This window comes from Hypanus sabinus, chromosome X2 (genome assembly GCF_030144855.1).
Source record: "Hypanus sabinus isolate sHypSab1 chromosome X2, sHypSab1.hap1, whole genome shotgun sequence".
Taxonomy (NCBI): domain Eukaryota; kingdom Metazoa; phylum Chordata; class Chondrichthyes; order Myliobatiformes; family Dasyatidae; genus Hypanus; species Hypanus sabinus.
Window position 1 is genome coordinate 36,471,270 of NC_082739.1, and position 15,687 is coordinate 36,486,956.

The window sequence follows — 15,687 nt, forward strand, 5'->3', positions numbered from 1 at the left end:
AAGTGGGGTGGGGAGTTGAGGGGGCTTTGGGGTTCTTCATTTAACTGTCATTCATTCCTTGGGGCACTCCTCTGTTTTCGTGGATGTCTGCGAAGAAAAAGAATTTCAGGATGTATATTGTATACATTTAGAAACATAGAAAACCTACAGCACAATACAGGCCCTTCGGCCCACAAAGCTGTGCCGAACATCTCCCTACCTTAGAAAAATAGAGGGCTATGGGTAAAGTCTAGTAATTTCTAAGCTCCATGTACCTATCCAAAAGCCTCTTAAAAGATCCTATCGTGTCTGCCTCCACCACTGTATTAGGTCACCTCTCATCCTCTGTCGCTCCAAGGAGAAAAGCCCGAGTTCACTTAACCTATTTTCATAAGGCATGCTCCCCAATCCAGGCAATATTCTTGTAAATCTCCTCTGCACCATTTCTATGGTTTCCACATCCTTCCTGTAGTGAGGCGACCAGAACTGAGCACAGTACTCCAAGTGGGGTCTGACCAGGGTCCTATATAGCTGCAACATTACCTCTCGGCTCCTAAATTCAATTCTACGATTGATGAAGGCCAATACACCGTACGCCTTCTTAACCACAGAATCAACCTGCGCAGTTGCTTTGAGCGTCTATGGACTCGGACCCCAAGATCCCTCTGATCCTCCACACTGCCAAGAGTCTTACCATTAATATTATATTCTGCCATCATATTTGACCTACCAAAATGAACCACTTCACACTTAACTGGGTTGAACTCCATCTGCCACTTCTCAGCCCAGTTTTGCATCCTATCAATGTCCCGCTGTAACCTGTCTCTGACATTAAATGTACGTATTGAAACTATTGAACCTTTAAGATAACAGAGGAAAGATCAACCTAAAGGTCAACTTTCTTTTTACGTCAAAGGTGATGGGTACGCGGAACAAATTGCCTGAGGAAGTGGCAGAGATGGGTACAATTACAATGTTTAAAAGTTACTTGGACAGGCACATGGATAGGAACAGTCTAAACTGGGCCAAATATAGCAAAATAGGGCTAGCTGAGACAGACATCTTGGCTGGCACGGAGGAGCTGGGCCAAAGGACCTGTTTCCCTGCTGTATGACTCCATGAGATTATCTTTGAACTGTCAAGTTTGTCCTAAGTAACTGCTAAAAGTTTTATTTCCATTTGACTTTGGCTTTAGATTAAGGAGAAGCTCAAAATCAACACTATCAGTTTGTGCAATCGATTTTTTTTTATGTGACAAGTTTAATCTTTCATCGCGAATGAATTATATGAGCATGATATCCTGATGCTATGGGATTCGACCAGGACAGACTGTTCATCCAGTTATGCACCTCTTGGCTCATCTGCAGAAGAGTCTTCAATTCCTATATCAGTCTCATCAGTTACTTCAGAACCCACAACACAAGGACGGAAGCAAGCCATTCTGAATCTCAGCAGACCGTCTATGAGAAGGAAGGACATGGAAACAGGTTAACTGTCTGGCTTCCTGGAACATTTCACCCTCTTCAATAAGCAGTCAGCTAATCCATAAAACTTACTGAAAAGTGCTTGGTTAATAAAAATGAATCAATTGAAGTTAATCATTAACCATTGAACAAGCAGCAGTTTCATTTCCTGAAGAGAGTTCCAAATTTCAAATGCTCCTTATATGAGGGAACATTTCCCAGCAAAACAGAAAATGCTGGATCAATTCAGCAGCCCAGGCAGCATTTTGCAAAGAGAAACAGTAAACATTTTGATCTGTGACCTTTCGTCTCTCAGAGACTAAGGGGGGGGGGGGGGAGGAGGAGGAACCGCTGAGGGTGAAATTCCAGAAGGGACAGGTGGAAATCCACCAGACAGAAGAAGAGAACTTCAAGGCACCATATGTAGCAGCAAATTCCACAGGAAGTTGAAACCAGGGCTTCACTCACACCTTGTCTACTATCAGTAAAATGATCCCTTTTAGGACCAGTTCTGTGTTTACAACCACACTGAGGAGCCCAAGTCTTGCCTTTAAAACTGGTAAGCATCAGAATTGTCACTAGAGTAAAACTTATTCTCCTACTCTTTATAAAGCAATAAGCTCAGATATTGGTCAATCAAATTAAGACCAGCTCTTCAAGCTTCTCTGGACTAAGTTTGTGCAAATGTTTCAGACTCTTGTGAAGATTCCATCTTCTTGTTCTTTCTCATTCAAGGAGTTGATATCTTGTTTAGTGCTGTTGCTGGTTTTATATTTAGACAATGTTCCCTGCTGAACTTCTCAGCAGTTCTCACCATTGGCTCTCCTTAATAACCTGACAATTTTAATCGGATTTCCAAAAACTTCTGTTTAATACTTAAGTATCATTCTGGCCAATCTGCTCTGCAACTCCTCCAACACCAGTATATTTTCCCCCAAATGTGTGCAGCCCAGAACAGCTTGGAAAAGTCTAGGAGTGGTTGAACCAAGGCTCGGGATAATTGTATCAGTCTTTGCACTCCTGACATTCCATTTGCCTTCTAAATTATCTGTCCCTGTTCAAATAATTTTTAATGCCTTATAGAAATGGACCTCCTTAGACCTGCTTCTAGGCTTTATTTTAGAAGATTTAGATTTTAGAAAAATCTCTCCACCTTTTATAAGATGCAAGGTTGATGATGTCATATTTCTTACATTGGAACACTTTTCCCAGGGTTTTGCATGTCTGCTTAATCTATTAATGTTTCTTCAGAATTTAATGCTTCGCTGCTTTGAGTGCAGGCTATCGACGTGCCATTATTGAACTCAGGTATGTTGCTTTCTATCTCATCACCTCAGTCATTTATAGGTGTGATGAATAGCTGAGGCTGTACCAGTATGAGTACAATCCCATTATTTCTCCACTGTCTCTTGTCAGTTAATGAATTTCCTAACCAGCTCAATGTTTTAAATCCCTTAAGATTTGTCTTCACAATGTACTTCATCAAATACTTCTTTGAAATTTATGTAACTAACATCATTCAGCTCATCTCCATATTTCCCATATTGACTAAACACTAGCCAAGATTTTTATCACAGTATACCATGAAGAAGCAAAGCTCAGTAATGACCTTTTTAAGCAGACCGTGAGCTGAGAGGCAATGCTGAAGAACCTGTTAACACAATCACAAAAGCTTTCAGTGAACCCCAGTCAACAAAGATTGGTAAATCAGCAAGTGAACAATAAAAATGCTACTGGCATGATTAGCAACTCGCCTTTAAAATTGGTGAACATCAGAATTGTCACTAGAGGAAAACTCATTCACCTACACTTCATAACGTAATTAAACTCTGTTCTCTGTCAATCAAAGGGTGGCTATTGTGCTAATTGTCAAATATCAAACATTTCCACATTGAACAGCTCAGGAGGGTCTTGCAGCAGGCAAACAGGGTGAAGATGAACAATCAAAGTTTTCACAATCAGCGTGGTGTTATTTTGTGTTATAAAATAAGAAAAGTTCAGGACAAATATTTGGCACAATAAGCTGTAGACTAAGGTTTACATCTGTAACCATTCAGATGGGCTCCTCCAAACAGTCTTCAGGGTGAGTTATACCTACAAACTATAGATAGCCATGTCCACTAGTTTAGTTATCTCTTTAAAATTCTAAACTCAGTAGATCTTAATAAGTAAATTTGATAAAGCTGAAGAATCTGAAAGCAAGCATGATTGTAAATTTCTGTGAAATCTGCAAGACCTTAGGTAAATAACTAGGTTTCATAATACCCTTGAGGAAAGGCTCCTTTCCATCCTTACAAGCATCTACAATTGACTGCTGATATCCATAAGACCAGAAGACATAGGAGCAGAATTAGGCCATTCAGCCCACCGAGTCTGCTCCACCATTCCATCATAGCTGATTTACTTTTCCTCTCAATCCCATTCTCCTGCCTGTGCCCATAACCTTTGATGCCCCTACTAATCAAGAATCTATCAACCTCTGCTTTAATTATACCCAATGAATTCCACTTCTTCAACACCCACTATCTACAGAAATTCCTCATAATTTCTGTTCTAAAGGGACGAGCTTGTATTCTTAGGTTGTGCTCTCTGGTCCTAGACACACCCACGATAGGAAACATCTTCCCCACATCCACTCTATCTAGGGTTTCAATATTTGATAGGTTTCAATAAGCTCTCCCCTCCGGCGAGTACAAGCCCAGAGCCATCAAAAGCTCCTTTCGTTCCTGGGCAAACATGAGGAAATCTGCAGATGCTGGAAATTCAAGCAACGCACACAAAATGCTGGTGGAACGCAGGAGGCCAGGCAGCATCTATAGGAAGAAGTACAGTCGACATTTTGGGCCCGAAAGACTGTTGCCTGGCCTGCTGCGTTCCACCAGCATTTTGTGTGTGTTGCTTTCAATCCTGGAAACATTTTCCTAAGCCGCCTCTGGACCCTTTCCAATGCCAACACATCCTTTCTTAATTAAGGGGCCAAAAATTCACAATGAAGGGCTATTGCAAAGTACATTGGAAGGACATACCATGTAGGCAGGGCAGGAGTATGTGTAAGCATTTAAATTTGGCTGCCGAGGCACAGCTCAAACGCCATCTACAAATCTGAGATGGTGATGAGAAAGTAGACTGGCCAGTTGAGCGGTGTCGCAACAACAACCAGGGGACCGATTGTGAACTTCAGGAAGAAGAAGTTGGGAAAACACACACCAGTCCTCAACAAGGGGTCAGCAGTGGACAGGGTGAACAGCTTCAAGTTCCTTTGTGCCAGCACCTCTGAAGGTTTATCCTGGGTCCAATATACTGATGCAATTACAAAGATGACACACCAGTGGCTATATTTCATTAGGAGTTTGAGAAGATTTGGCACAGCACAAAGACTCTAGCGAGTTTCTACACTCGCATTGTGGAGAGCATTCTGACTGGTTGCATCTCTGTCTGGTATGGTGGCTCCGGTGCACACAATCAGAAAAGGCTACCAAGTGTTGTAAACCATCCAGCTCCCTCATGGGCACTAGCCTCCCCACCATTATGGACGTCTTCAAAAGGTGATGCCTCAAAAGGGTGACATTGATTATTAAGGAATATACCTTCCAGGATATGCCCACTTCTCATTATTACTATCAAGAAAGAGGTACAAAAGCCTGAAGACACACTCAATGCTTTAGTAACAGCTTCTTCTCCTCTACCATCAAATTTCTGAACGGACAATGAACTCATGATCACTACCTCTTTTTTTGTTCTGTTTACACTACTTATTTACATTTTATATTTCTTATTCTAAACTATCATATTTTTTCCAGTCTTACATTGCACTGCTGCCACTACATGCTTCACAACACATGTAAGTGGCAATAAACTTGATTCTGATGTACCAAGATACAGTGAAAAGCTTGTCTTGCATACGGTGTACAGACTAAATCACAGTGAAAAACAATAACAATGCAGAATAATGTGTAAAAGCTGTAGAGAAAGTACAGTGCAAGATCATAACAAGTTAGATTGTGAAGCTAAGAGTCAATCTTACTATATAAGAGGTTACAAGAATCTAGCCCTTAGAAATAATGATCAGTTAGGCACAGAGAGAATCTGTAATTTTATCGTCTCAACTGAGTAGCACGTGAATTTACACGACCAAGTATCTATGTGCAAACCTACTGTTTCCCTGACCCTCCGTGAACAGTCAAAGAATTGGAAAGGTAATATCTGGGAAAGGAGTCTACACTAACCAGGCATTCCTCATGCTCCCAATCTAATCTCCATGTGTCCACCATGGAGATCTTCAGTGGTTAGCCTCCAAAGAGTCGTTGTTGCATTGCATTCAACACTCTTCACTTTTAAACACTTCTCATCAGTTCAAATGTTGCATTTCCATTTCATTGGCTTGAGGTCATCTGACCTACCTGGGTCACCTTCCTATTGGCTCTGATCCAGGGCTACAACCAGTATTGTTCTGTGATCTTTTGTTCTTTTCAACTCTGACTGGCTCAAACCAGTTAAACGAGGTGACTTAGCCTAATGAGATTACAGATTGCTTCTTCTGCAAGCCCGCTACTTTACATAAAAAAATAGCTACTTGTCTGAGAATGGTCTCAGATTTAGTAGGTCATTCAATTGCTCTGATTAAGTTATCCAGGAGCAAACATCAGTTCACAAAATGGGAGCTGCAAGGACAGTCTCACAAAATCCATCCCTGTTCACTGATTGTTGTTCTTTCTGGCCAAAAAGGTCCATTCAAGATTTGATAACGGTTGGATGGAAGGTGTCCATAAGCCTGATGATACATGTGTTCAGGCTTTTGATTCTTCTGCTCGATGTTAGAAAGAAAAAGAGAGAATGCCCGGGCTGAGTAGGGTCTTTGATTATGCTGGCTGCTTTACTTGAGGCACCAATAAGTATAGACAGAGTTCTCAGAGGGGAGGCTGGTTGTGGTGTGCTGAATTGTGTTTGGTTCAGGTTTGGGAGTATTGGGCTAAGTTTAGGAGTTACAGAGAAGAAAATATTAGGGAGTAAGTTTCAGAATTTAGGGTTTTGGTGGCTGAAGAGACAGTAACTGGTGGGGGGGGTGATTAAAATCAGGACTTGCTTGAGTAGTAAGAAATGAAGGAGCAAAGGTGATTGCAGAGATGGTTGGGAGGGCATTGATGAGGCCATGGAGGCATTTGAACCAAGGATAAGAATTTTTAAATAGAAAAGCCACATAAACTGGAGCCAATGTGGGCTACCAAATCCAGGATTAATAATATTGGGTTCATTAAGGATAGCCAACCGATATCTGGGTGAACTCAAGCCCAGAGATGACAGAAGGAAGTTTCATCAAAATAACTGTTGGAACTAAAGCTGTTTTTTTTTCAGATTATAATCGTCCAAATGTATCAAAGATCTGGATGAGCGTTTCAGCAGTTGATAAGCTAAGAATACTTTGTCCTCGTAATCCTTTGATTTACCATCTGATTTGGTATCAGGAGTGTGGGCCAGGCATGCAGCCAAAGCCAGGATCCAGAGTGCTTGTAACTGAATGTTTTGGCTTCTTCTGAACAGAACATACTGAACAAAACAAGCTGGAACTTACTTACACTGAAGTTGTTACATCATTGCCAGTAGACTTAGTGGTATCCAGATTTCTTTGTTAACCATAGGACATCTGTGACCCTATCCCGTGCAAATAGAGTGGACTCGACAAAGTTGAAAGTATGAGAATAATGTGAGGATGTGTCATCCAGACTCATTTTAGTGTCAGATATAACATCAAGGCTATGAAGCAGTCTGGTTTAACCTTAGACTGTTTCCAACTGTTGGAAATGGAATCAATGGCAAAAATGAGGACATGAATTGAAAACCACAGTTTGATGGAAAAGTTGGAGGAGATTTCCATTCATCCCGTACTGGTGCGAAGAGAGCAGTGAGGTACAAAGTGCGAAGAAATTGAAAGAGCTGTTAGTAAAGTACTGTGGGATTTCACCAGCATATCTGTGGAAACTAAAATTATATCTTGTTATGATACTAGTCCTCTCAAAGTCTTGTCAAACGCAACTTTCCCCACCTTTATTGAATGCAACAGTTACATTTATTTAGCGATGCTGTGCCGAGTAGGTCCTGCCTGCCCTTTGAGCAGCACCACCCGAGCAACCCCTGACAAACCTGACTTAACCCTAACCTAATCACGGGACAATTTACAATGACTAATTGACCTGTCCAGTATGTCTTTGGACTGTTGGTGCAAACCAGAGCACCCGGAGAAAACTCACACATTCCATGAGGAGGACAAATAGACTCCTTACAGGGGATACTGGGATTGTACTCCAAATTCTGATGCCCTAAACTGTAAAGAGTCCCACTAACTGCAACACTACCGTGGCAATACTGCAAAAGGCTGCATATATATCAGAGACAGAAGGTTCAAAGTACATATAAAGTATGTTACTATATTCTACCATTCATCTACGATGGACTTTTAATACCTCTATTGTCATTACTAACTTCAAAATATCACCGGATGTCCGCTTAAAGTTTCAATTGACTTCAACACCTCTATTATGAATGTCAATTGATCTTGTGAGTAAGGAATTCAACCATTTACAATTTACAGTAATTAATATCCATAACTTATAAGCCAACTCTGTATCAAAATAGTAGTTTTCGGTTCAGACTTCAGAACACTGTGAGTGACAGGGGCCCATGCAGTTCTCCTTGTGCACAAGTAGATAAAAAGAATGATAGAGTTGTAAGAGAGCATGTGTTCTGGGCACAGTTATCCTAATGTTGGCAATAGCGCAATCCAACAAATGGTGTGAGTGATTGTCTTGGACGGTTTTCTTGGTGATTGAAAGACCAGGCTGGGCGTTGGTAATGTGGAATACTGCACATACGGTACACTGGTTCATTGGCAAGACTGACAGGGTAGCTGCTTGGCCTCGGTTTTAGCACGGACCAAGGTTTCATGCCACAGGGTTGTCTGTTGCAGCCGCCCTGGGGAAGAGACGCTGGAGGCGGTGTGGCACGACGTCCATGCTGGGTGGGGGCTGGCCCCTCCCGTCGGTGGTGCTCTCCGGTGTTTGCTCAGTGGAAGACAAGCTGAATTGCGTTTCTCTGATGCTGGACTTCTTTAGCACATGATGATTGGACTGTTACAGGCTTGTTCTTGCTGACAACATCTGCACCATCAATCTACTGGCCATGACATCATGGCACTCACGGACTTGAGATATATTCTTAGCTTTGTGTGACAGTATGTTTACTGCTATCTTATATGTGCTATATGTACCTTGTGCTCTGTATGATTGGTGGTACTGTGTTTGCACCTTCACCCTGGAGGAACACTATTTCATTTGGCTGCATCCATGGTTATTCATGTATGATTGAATGACAATTAAACTTGAACTGGAACTTGAATTTCTTTTGTATGATATCAATTGTAAATTAATAAATGAATAAGAACATATCATTTTATATCTATAATTTCTAAGCTCCATAGGAGGTCTGGCCAAATAACGTATGACCAAAGTTTTTCCTCAACATTTGTGTTTTTGCTTTGTAAAGGAGTGTTGGACATGCCTACTGTTTAAAATATGGATTCTGCATAACTATCTGTTTTCACGTGTTAGAGAATTATAATTGAGAGGACTACAAGAGCGTGGGCCACACATATGAGGTGATCACTGATAAACCCAAAAGGAAATTCAAGTGAAGTATTTTTACCTGGAGATTGTGGAACACCCTATCATAAGGAGTAGGTATCCAGAATAAATAAAGGGAATTGGGTAAGTGCAAACAGTGGAGAGGAATATATTCTTAGGGTTTATTAAAGTATGGTAAACAAACATCCTGTTACTGTCAGGATTATAGGAAATAGAACAGTAAAGCACAGGAACGTCAGCCCACGATGTCTGTGCTAACAGATGGCCTGAGTGAGCTTAGAATTGAAAAGTTTTGTTCGATGCGTCTGTGTCACTAAGTAGGTACACTGTGCACTCATTGCCTGTCAGATCTAAACATTCTGCCTCATTTCCATTCACCCTCTGAAAACTTTGCAATCACTTTCATAAACTGCTACTTTATACTGTGCACTGGAATCAGACCTAATTCAGGAGATTATTGGTTTTGCATTTTTTATTCAGTAAGAAGATAATTCATGCTTTGAAGGGACAACACTGCTTTTACGTTATTCCACTCTAGTGTGTTTCTGAAGGAGGCAGGTGTGGTTGTTTTCTGAGCTCAGTGATTCAGGTACCTCAGTGCTGCTCAGAAAAAAAATCTGGATTCTATTTAAATTCCTCATTCACAAATATCCCCTACATCAACCAAACACTGTGGGATGGGCCCAATGGCTTGTCTCCACTCCTTTGTCTTACGGTCTTATAGCTGCCTCCTAGAACCAGGTTCTGACTCAATGGAAGGCTTGTCATCATTGAACATTGTCAATTAGACGGTGTGAGCTGCCAGAGGAATTGGTAGAGGCTGATCCAACTATAATGTTTGAAAGGATTTGGACAGGAAAGTTGTAGAGGGATGTGGGCCTGATGAGGGCAAATGAGATTAGTGTAGATAGGTACCATGGCTGGAATGCAGGTGTTGGGCTGAATTGATCGTTTCTGTGCTGTCAATCTCTATGACATCAAAGTTTTTGAAAATGTGAACTCCTACTTGCAGTAGGTTTTGTTTCATAACGATAACCATTTGGCACAATTGAGTTTATTGTTAAATGCAATAGCATTTAAGAACCAGAAAATAATTGACAATTGGCTATTTCTTGAGAAAAAGTTAGGTTGTAGCTTAAATAGAGATGGGCCCATTGAAGCCAGGAATCTATGCAAGTACAAAGATAAACAGGCAAAGTTTGTCTCAAATTTCTTAAGTCTTGAAACATTAGATAGACAAGCTCCTGTTACAAAGTTTACCCATTCTTATAATAGCAGTACACTAACATTTGCATAATAGTTGTTATTTTTAATGTTTTCTTTGGGTTTCTGGGGATGGTTTTGGGTCAGAGAGGAGAGTTAGTGGTCAGGTTAGGGTTTAGGAACAAGGATGTGGGGGATTTAGTGAGACTAGAGTTTGAGGACTACTATTTGGGGTCCCATCAGCAGTGTTAGGTGATTGGTGGGTCTTAGTGTTGAAGCCAAGGATTGAGGCCCGAGGGTCAATTCAGAAGATTGGAAGTCAAAGCCCTTTGGCCAGAGCCAGGTCTCTATGAGTCTGCTGAGCTGGTTGAAGACCCAAAGTCTGTGAGTCCAAGTCCAAATTTGAGTCTGCTAGAGGCTGAAGAAGACAGTCTGTCTTAGGGTTGGAGGACTGTGTACGTGGAAGGAGAGAGAAACAGGGCTTGTTTTTGCTGTAGTTGCTTTGTTGCTTGCTGTGTTCTGTGTTGTTCTGCTGAGCATTGTGGATATGCTATGGTGCCACCAGAATGTGTGGCACCGCTTGCATGCTGCTCCCACCACCTTCTCAGGTGTGTTGGTTGTTGACACAAACAACACATTTCACTATACGTTTCCGTGTACACATGATAAATAAACTTGAATCTTGAATTTCAAAGTTCAAGGTAAGTTCATTATCAAAGTACATATATGTCACCATATACAACTCTGAGATTCATTTTCTTAAATCTGTAATAGAATAGAATCAATGAAAGTCTGCACCAGCTTGAGCGTTCAACCAATGTGCAAAAGACAGAAACTGCAAATACAAAAAAGAAATAAATAATAATAATAATAAATAAATAAGCAAAAATATCGAGAACATGAGATGAAAGATCCTTGAAGTGAGTCCATAGGCCATGGGGATGGTTCAGTGACGGGACAAGTGAAGTTGAGTGAAATTATCCCCTTTGGTTTAAGAGCTTGATGGTTGAGGGGCAGTAACTGTTCCTGAACCTGGTGGTGTGAGTCCTGAGGCTTCTGTACCTTCTTTCTGATGGCAGCAGCGAGAAAGGAGCATGACCTGGGTGGTGGGGGTCCCTGGTGATGGATGATGCATCACACCTCTGACTATACATTTAAGTTAACATCCCTGTTATATCCAGAATCTACAGTTGCAGTGAAAACATTAACTGTGGACGTTCAAAGACTGATTAATGCTATGTCAGTGCCACCACAGTCTCTGTCAGCAACTTTGCATCAAGCAAATAGAATGCAAAACCTTTTCTCTTTTCCTTAGGGAGTAGACATTTGAACAAAGAAAAGTAATTGCTGAAGAGGCTGCAGGGTCAAGCAGCAACCTTCCCCTGAGCAAGCCTTCATCTCAAACTAGACCAATTCTTTCCTTATCAAAGAATATATAAATTATACAAGCTTGGGACTTGCGGCTACCTGTGAGCAAGCAAATCTCAAAGTTGTATAATTTATACATTCTTTGATAAATAAAGTGAATCTTAAACCTCAGATCTTTTATCCACACTCTCACAACATAGGAAATAGAACAGGCCCTTTGGCCCTCAATGTCAGTACCAACCATAGTGCCAAATGAAACTAACCCCATCTATCTGCACATGATCCACGTATCTCCCTTTCTTCCATGTTCATGTGCCCGTGTAAATGCCTATTAAATGCCACCATTGTATCTGCTTCTACCACCAACCCTGGCAGCGCGTTACACTGTACATATAAAAGAAAACTTGGTCTACACTGCTCTCTTTAGCTTATCCTCACTCGTCTTAAAGCTATGCTCTCTAGTATTTGATTTAAAAATGTGATCGCATTGAAACTGAACTGCTTTGTGCCTGTCTGGAAATTCAGCTGGAGTCCTAATTGTACTTATTGGCCACTTTATTAGGTACAGGACTGGAAGCCGGTGTGGCCTTCTACTGCTGTAGCCACAGCACTGTTGTAATGTGTGGTTATTTGAGTTACTGTTGCCTTCCTGTCAGCTTGAACCAGTCTGGCCATTCTCCTCTGATCTCTCTCATCAACAAGGTGACTTTTCCCACAGAACTGCCGCTCACTACATTTTTTTTTTTTGTTTTTGCACCATTCTCTGTAAACTCATGAGACTGTTGTGCGTGACAACCTTTGGACATCAGCAGTTTCTGCAATTCTCAAACCACCCCGTCTGGCACCGACAATCATTGCACAGTCAAAGTCACTTAGATCACATTTTTGTCCCTCATCGTCTTGTTTGGTCTGACCAAAAATTGAGTCTCTTGACCATGTCAGCATGCTCTTATGCATTGAGCGCTGCCACATGATTAGCTAATTAGATACTTTGTATTAACGAGCCAGTGCACCTAATAAAGTGGCCACTGAGTGTAATTACATCAGTGTATCATCTCTACTTTTGCATCTTTCCGTTGAACCCAATGACTTTCAGAATCAGAGTGTTGCTGTTGCTCAGTGTTTCCATGTCAGGATAAATTCTGGCAACGAACCTACAGTGTATTTGTGACATGTCTCAGTATGTTGGTTGTGTCTCTGCTGAGCTGTGAACAGACTGTTTATCACTTGGCATACTGTCAAGTGCTCCCTTATTTCTCTGGACGGTGGTTAATCTCCTTGAAGTTTCTGGCCTCTGCTTGCTGGGAATGGTGTGGTGGTACTTGTGTGTTTTACACATAAAGCACTTAAAAGTATTTGCTGACAGTTTGTTCTTCTGGAGAATGCCAGAGCAACTGTATGTGGAGTATATGCCCTAATGAGTGGCCCATGGATGAAGCTGCAGCTGCAACAATTTTTCCAGTTCCTCATTTATAACTCAAGAATGTTTTCATTAGAGTGAAATATTTATCTGCAGAAGCCATCATAGAAACCTTACCAAATGAGTTCATGAGCTGTGAGGTACTGTTGCAGCTCTTTAAAACCCTGCTTGGATCACACTTGGACTATTGTGTTCAGTTCTGGTCACCTCATTATAGGAAGGATGTAGAAGCCTGAGATTTACAGAGGAGATTTACCAGGACGCTGTCTAGATTAGAGTGCATGCCTTATGAGGATGAATTGGGCTTTCCTCTTTGCTGCAAAGGAGGATGAGAGGCATCTTGATAGAGGTGTACCAGATTACAAGAGGCATAGATTGACTGGATAGCCAGAGACATTTTCCCCAGGGTATTAATGGCTGATACAAAGGGGCATAATTTTAACTTGATTGGAGGGAAGTGTAGTGGGGATTTAGAGGTAATTTTGCCTCTAGGGTGCAAGCAATGTCCTGCTGGTGGTGGTGGTAGAGGCAGATACATTGTGGGTATTTAAGAAGCTCTAAGATAGGCACATGGACGACATCAAAATGGATGGCTATGTAGGAGGGAAGGATTACCGTAGGTTAATATGTCGGCACATCATTGGCCAAAGGGCCTGTACTGTGCATTTCTATGTTCTTTTGATGTTTCTGTGGAATATTTAGACAACTGGTTTACTTTTTCCACTATCAGTTACTGTACCCCGCTCAGTGTTTAAACACCAGCCAAGCATGAGAGAAGGAAGTGGAGGTCAAAGGTCTGGCTGCACTGTGGTCCTGGATGAGCTGGAGAGTGACCAAGAACCTCAGGCCCGGGGGAGTCGGTAGTGGGGCAAATCTATTGAATGAGGCTGACATGGAGGACTGACTTCATTTGTAGTCAGTACACCAGGCTGTGATGTTTATTCATGGTGCATAATGCCAATTAGGAAGGGTAGCAAAAGGAAGCAAGGCAGCATCAAGCTGAAATTAAAGCGCAAATGAATTTCAGCAAGAGTTCTGCAGTTACATAATGTAAACTATACTTTGCACAATGCTGTGTCACTCAAAGTGTGAAGCTTGCCGGTTCTAGAAACAAAGTGATGAGTAATCTGCAGAATACAGTCTGTCTATGCATGCAGACCCATACCCCAAACATTGTAACATAGAAGCAGTTTGTACTTCTCCTCTTATTTTCCTTATTTAAAAGCTCTTATATAAAATGTCCTCCAATGCTTTAACTGTTACTCCTAAGAAACCCTGAGCTGCCAGTTATTTTGGATGCTTCACCTAGCTTTCCACCACCGTGAGCCAACTCTGGAGAAAGAACTGACTTATGATTATCTATTACGTCTGTCACATAACAGTCTGTTGGACAAATTTCCCAGTGAAGCCACTACTGATTAATGTGCTTGCTTTAAGTGTAACAATCTCTGAGGCAAACAGAATCCATTAACTATGAAACCACAGTTCATTATTTCCCAAATGGTGCAAAATAACTTGTGAGTATTTCTGAACTCCTTGCTGAGCAATAACCCAACATTATTTTCTGAATTTTCGAAATTGCCACAACCCTAGTGTGAGGGGCATGATTTTAATGTACGTAAGGATAAATCCTGGTATTACTGTGTTGTTGTATATAGAATACACATCAAAAAGGCTTTCACTAAAGACTATGCCCTGGAATATCTCCCAGACTGAAAACCCCTCACAATCCACAAGGAATACATTGCTTTAAGTTTGAACAATTAAATGTTCTGCAAGTTAAACTAACTTTTTGGCTTGTTGTTCCCAGTAAGTCACTTACAGATCCATTAGCCTGAGGGGCTATGCGAAGGACAATGCTGGGTTAAGTGCTGCTCTAGGACTGGGGTTCAAGCTGGGTGCACAAATCAGTGTAACACAGCCAAGAAGTAATTCTTGAAATACAAGCTGCATCAGATATCTATACTTCATCTTGTTTTGTGTTCAAGCAGAGATCTTTCCAGCTTATTAATTCACTACCCTGACAATAATGGGTTCTAACCTTCCACAAAGACCTATGACAGATTGTAAAATAGGAATCAGCCTGACTCAAAAGTAACATTCTCACCTGTACATCCAGAAATTGAAAGTTCAAATCTCACTTCAGAACAAAGGTATCTAGTTGGGTTTGCAGACAGCACCAGATTGATGATCCAGATCACTTTTGAGGGTCACTTATGCCAAGCATTTTATTTTGGTCAAACATGACCAAATACCATTATTTGTAATTATGAGGACACAAATTCTAAAGTTTATCAACAGTCTACATGCACATAGTTTCTGGTTCTTGGGATCAGGGTCTGAGCTGCAGTATGCACACAGCACTTCAGTTCATTCTCGCAGCAACTGAACAACATTTTCACTGAAGCAGACAGGAAAGTGAGCCTTCATCTGCAAGATACTGGCCCTCTATCAATCAATCCCTACCACCCCCCCACAACAAAAGCCTAAGGTAAGAGCCACTGTCCTTGAACTTCACAAATCTCAGGAGTCACGGCTCAGCAAAGCTTGTCACTAACTATAAAATATGCCACTGGCTACAAAGAGCCAGTCCAGCCGTTAGCTGAATGAGGTAAGGGGT

The 15,687-nt window shown here is 41.4% G+C and overlaps 1 long non-coding RNA gene across 1 annotated transcript; it reads left to right on the plus strand.

Moving 5' to 3' along the window:
* Window positions 1-1,816: 1,816 nt before the first annotated feature.
* LOC132385248 (uncharacterized) lies at window positions 1,817-8,768 on the plus strand. The gene is made up of 3 exons (XR_009509124.1): window positions 1,817-2,001; window positions 2,694-2,750; window positions 6,795-8,768. It is a non-coding gene; the product is annotated as an uncharacterized LOC132385248 (long non-coding RNA).
* Window positions 8,769-15,687: the final 6,919 nt, after the last annotated feature.